Source organism: Poecilia reticulata, linkage group LG19 (genome assembly GCF_000633615.1).
Source record: "Poecilia reticulata strain Guanapo linkage group LG19, Guppy_female_1.0+MT, whole genome shotgun sequence".
Classification (NCBI taxonomy): Eukaryota; Metazoa; Chordata; class Actinopteri; order Cyprinodontiformes; family Poeciliidae; genus Poecilia; species Poecilia reticulata.
In genome coordinates this window covers 23802694-23808693 of record NC_024349.1, presented here as the reverse complement: position 1 = coordinate 23808693, position 6000 = coordinate 23802694, and positions in this window count along the sequence as shown.

Sequence of the window (6000 nt, the reverse complement as noted above, 5' to 3'; positions counted from 1 at the left end):
AATTGCACCAATTACTGATGGTGATCTCAAAAAAAGATTTGAGGAGCAGTGATTTCCAGAATAAAACAGCAGAAGAAGATAAAGGTTAAAAAAAGAAGCTTTGAGTAACTTAAAAAATATATTTTAGAAGTTTTACTGCACCGTATTTTTTACTTTTACTTCAGTAATATCATTACGTATCGCTACTCTAAGTTGAGTTAAATTTCTAGCTACTCTACCTAGAGCTGTGTAATAATATCGATTTTGCGATATATATCGATATTTTTTTTCCTAGAAAAAAATCTATATTCATCCGCAAGTATTGTAACATCCAACTGTCACCTTGCTCACTCACTGCTTGCTTCGCTGGGAGAGTGATTAGGTCATCAGGCTTAGAGTGATTCCTTCAGATGTTAAGTGTCAAGGTTAAAAAGGTATCAAACTATTCAGAGCAGGGTACTTGGTGCACTTTATTTACTTTACACATGCATGTAAGCTACAGTTTGTACTGTTTCAATTAAAAGAAACATGTTTTCTCACCACTTCTTTGATTCATTTTGTCCAACTGTCGACTTTTAAGTCTGTGTCCATGTCCAACCAGAGCCAGGAATTGTGTAGTTGGTGCTTTTAATCAGTTTTCAGTTAAATTAATTAAATCCAACTCTATAACAGTCACAAAATGTCACCAAGATCACTCTGTCCCTCTAAAATCTTTCAGAAAAATCGCAAAAGTGTATTGAATTGTATCGTGTGCGGAATATCGCAATATATATTGTATCGTGAGCAGAATATCATGTATTGTATCGTGAGATTATTGTATCACTACAGCCCTAACTCTACCCACAGCGAGTAACTTTCCTGAACATGTTTTAACCAAGAATGCACAGTTTAAGTCAAAGTGAAGGCAATTTTTCATACACAAGCTTTGTTTTAATGTTAATTTCTATCTAATGACGTATTTAAAATGCTCAATCCTCAAACAACAAACCATTAACATTTTTCATATTTAATTTACTCAAACTGCTCTCGTGTTTGTTGTTAGCAAAGCTAGCAAGGAAAATATGCTAGCGCTCTCTCAAATCACACACAGACTGAGTCACTGTCCCCAAGCGATTGATGGATGAATTAAATAGCGAGAGTCCGTCACCTTCTGCAGACATTTCCTTCACTGCGAACTCAATTGGACTTGTGTTAAAACGTCACCTGGAGAAAGTTGGGCGGCTCAGTGGCTCCACTCTGCCGGGCTGCAGACAGAAAGCCTCGTAAATGTTCCTGTGACACACCACCAGCTAGTGCGGCCACGCAGCGGGAGCCAGACAGCGTCACACAATTACTTCAAGGTCAAAACTAGTGGTAACCAGCGCCATAGCAACTATTATTATTTTTTATTTTTTTACTTCCTCTTCTTCTGTTTTATTAGCGTTTGGCTAATATGAGCATTACCGCCACCAATTGGCTGTAATGTTGTATGACGGAGAAGAAAAACGTACTATCTCTCAATGGCAAAAATGTTAAGGCAAAATGCTTTGCCTTAACATTGCGATCATATCTTATTTTTTCCCACTTAAGTCCTAAAATATCAAGATACTGCTGCCTAATTTATTTGCATCTTCTTGGTTTGGGAAGTAACATTGGAAGTGGCATTAATGCAGCATGCATTTTTTTTTTGTTCCTTTCCTGTTTCTCTAATTTCCTGAATCGCAGCATAAGAAAATTTCTCCTTAAATTTTGTCTGCTGCACAATAATCTCTCTTTTCATAACGTCACATCCCCAGTAGGCCACACTGTGATTTCCTCCCTGTCCATACTTACCATACTCAGGATCACCAACACACCTTGCGCACTTCTTTATCCCTTTGCAATCTTTTGCTAAGTATCCAAATTCCTATATATTCAATTATACTGAACTTTACAAATAATAATATAAAAACAGCTCTTCAGGGATCTTCTTGCTTGCAGACTCAATCAACACAAATTCAGAGTCCTTTTTCTCAGCCCGTAGTCAATTTTTGTAGCACTTTTGACCATTTTATCTCATACCTGTAAGTTCAAAACAAGCTCCTTCATCTCCATTCCCAAAGGCACAACTGAATAACACCTCCCTGGAGGCCAGACATGTCTCCTACCTTTGCAACTTTACTCACCTTTACATTGCCAACAAAAGTCAATTTCATTGCTTTTGCAATCTGTTCATCACTACTGCACCAAACACAACAAATCCAAACGGGACCTCTGCCACCTGTTTTCTTCTTCTTCTTCTTGGTCTGAAGCGACAAATAGCAACCTGTGAAATTACTTAAAGTCCAGAGAAGCGCAGCCACCATCATGGTTCTTGTTAACATTTTGTCTCTATTTATCCATCTACACGGGGGGAACAAACAGCTTGAACTCCAAAGAAAGAAGGTTTTTTTTTCTTACATCTTGTTTGCCTCAGCAGTGGTTCTAAAGCCAACCCCATAAGAGAGGTTGGATCTTTTAAGCCGTCTCTCTGGGGGGCTAATCTTCCATTCCATGCTTTAAGCCAAAAACCATTCCGGGACATGGAATTTTTCAGTCTTCACAATACGTGCTTCCCAGCCTCCCTGTGTACCTGGCTGGCTCCCCAGACAGCTACCAATTGCTTGTAAAATAATGATAATAATAATTTAAAAAAAGAACCCGCAGAGCTCATAATCAAGATCAGATTTGTTTTCTCCATCCACCTCGAATGTTTTTCTCAGCAACACGAGCAGTAGGGTTTATTTTCTTCTGATATTTCTGCTGATGGTGCAGAAATGTTACAACGTGAATAAAATCTCAGGGCCTCATTACTCTTATTTATTTCATCGCTGGCAGTAAAAAATAGCTGTAGACAAGACCTGAAATCAGAAACCAATTACACGATGTTACAAGCTCAAAAAAGCTGGACTGCAGTTCCTTAAACTAAGTTATAAACTGCAATTGTCTTTATATACAAAGAATCGTTAAGAGTTTTGTCCAGAAGGATCCCTGCCTTACATGTCTTTTCATGTCAGCTAATTGTTTCCGTACCATGAATTTGTTGAAAATAGATGTATATAAGAGTATCAAACACATCCAAGTGATTAAGCACTTTGATGACAGTACTTTTTCTAGAATAAAGCTGTCAAACAAAGACTGAAGAAGAAAATGTTTCACACAGTTCTTGAGATTTTGCTTCTGCCATCACACAAGCTGCAGTTCTTTCCTACCACTTGGTTCACCTGCCAGCTGCAGCAGGAATCACTTGTATCAGAGATATTCTGTAACACTTGAGTTCAAACTCCTGCACATTTCCAATGGAAGAAGGTTTGAACATCAAAAGTAATTCTTAACATGTGGGGGGTTTTAGTCTAGATTTAAAGGAACTCAATGTTTCGGCTGTTTTGCAGTTTTCTGGGAGTTTATTCCAGATTTGTGGTGCATAGAAGCTGAATGCTGCTTCTCCATGTTTGGTTCTGGTTCTGGTCAGAGCAGAACCAACCGCAGATCTTTAATGCCGTTCAGTGATTTATAAACTAATAACAGTATTTTAAGTCTATTCTCTGAGCTGCCACACCCAGATTTCGGTCCTAATTGCTAGTTTCCATCTGTAATAACTTTGGATTGTTTTTCTTTGGAAACAAAGATAAGAGGAAATTGTGATATAATTATCACAATAATGATAATTATTGTGCAAATTATCATCTGCACAATAATTTGTGTATTATCTGCACAAATTATTGTGCAGATGATACAATAATTTCAGTTTGTATCATCTGCATAGTAGCAAGTCTTATTTCTTGCTATAACCTGAGCTAGAGGCAGCATATATGTTAAATAAATAGAAGGGGACCCAGGATTGAACCTTGAGGGACTCCGCATGTGACTTCTGTTCGCTCTGATGAGAAGTTAGCTATTGACAGAAAGCAGTTAATAATAATCTCTTAGTCTTTGGGTATTCATTAACAGTTATCTCTTAATCATTGAACATTTATTTTAACACCCACAAATCTGCTCCAGGTTGACTTCTGTTGTTTTAAAAATGTATCAGATGTAATATTTAAACATACAGCCAAAGCTACAGTGGAAAGGAAATCAAGGCACAGTCATTTATTAGAATTCACAATTAACTCCATGCAAACACACTTTAGAGTCTAAACTGTGTTTTAAATAAGAGCAAATAAGAAATTTTTTCATTTTTTGGCCGTGGCATTACGTTACATAAGTATAATTGAAAACGTTCTGCCTTCTTAACAAAGTTACTATTATTTCAGGTTGGGTCAAACAGCCACTGGGCTGCTTCCAGATCTGATATATCCCGGAATTAATCAATCAAATTGTTCAGCCTCCAGAGGTTAAGGCCTGACAACTCTGGAAAGGTACTGAAACATTGTTTAGCTGAAGGACGCAGACTAAATCTGGTTTTTGAACTCAAAATTATCTCACTTTTCTATCTTTATCCGTCAAAAGTAACCGCAACCGTTGTGATAAAGTGAGTCTGTGACATGGCAATCAACCCGGATCCTTAGAAATATCAAAGTCCTGAGAAGAATTCATGACGTGTAGATCTGGAAAAGACTGTATCACTGAACCCGGAGCACCCTGCTTTTCTCTTTAACGTCTCCTGTTCCCTCCTGGTTGTCATTTTTCTCAAACCCCTCCACTCCCTTCCCTCTCTCTCCTCGCATGCAGTTACACACATCCAGTTTGGTTATCAGTTCAAAGCATACAGAGAGGTCATTGAGGCAGCGTGTCAGTCACACAAGTTGTCACCCAAATGATGACAAATTGGCTGCCTCTCGCTCAACTTCCCACCCAATCCCCCAATCAAGTCCAGACCTGGCTTTCATGTATGCACTGGCTCTGTAGGTGGAGATCGATGACTCGCACATGAAACTATCGGCCGCTTAGCGCAGTCGCATGAAGTCAGTGCTCTGTCTTTGTCATTCACAGTTAAAGTCGGATTTATCTCAATGTCCAGAAGGTATAAAACAGAGAGAGAGAAAGAGAGAGCTCTTCACGTGTTTCTGATCTGGATGGACTCTGACCGCCCAACCCGGCTGCTTCTCTAATGGGCTCAGTCCAAGCAAGATGAACACAAAGCAGCGAAGTCTCCCAGTCTTTCTGAAACATTGGTTTTCAATGTCCGCAACGGATGGAATCATTCAATTTTGCAGCCGAGAGAATATTCGGAAAAGTGTTTTCAGCTGGTCGTTATTCAGAAGAACGTAGTTTTAATATTTGTCGTCTATCTTTGAAGCTCTCTTTTATCCCTCTCTTCCTGGATCTCTGTGAATGGAAACATTGCACAGAGTTGTATCTGTTTCTTTTGTTGGCAGAAACATTTGCGCTGACTGATGTGTTGCAAAAAAGTATTTGCCTCTAGACAGATTTTTTCTGTTACTATCTTTTTCGTCACTAGGTCATAACAGTGACCTACAGACAAGGGTCACTGATACTTTACTCAATATAAGCCAGTATAGTAGCTTATACCGAGTTAAGCCACTACCATGCTTACCTCAGTATATTTTCCTAGCTTTAGATCAGATGTTACGAGATATATATCTTAAGAAAATGTCAAATGTTTTCCCAGAATATTTTCCCTAATGTCTCACAGATCATCAAGATGATTGTCCCGGTCTTTCTTGTTCTTGGATCATCAACACTGTCCTTCATTGATGCAAATGTCATTTGCAGTGCTTTACATCTTTTTATGGCTTCTATCTATTGTAAAGGAATCAGTGTTAGAAATAGACCTGGGATGTAAGCGTGATGGCAGAGAGAAATAGGAGACTGGACTCTTTGTCCCCAAGGTGAAGTAAGGGAGACGATCAAAGATCATCGGAGGTCATGACACGAAAGCAACACTGTCAGAGCAGAGAACAGGTGGGTGGGTCTTTCTTTTAAATCCAAATCCCACCACCTGACAGTTTCATACTAGATTTTTAAACACTTGACAAAAACGTAAAAACCAATCCGCAAGAGGGCAAATACTTGTTCACAGCACAGCGTCTGTTTATCTTTCAGAAGTTCTTTTCCTTT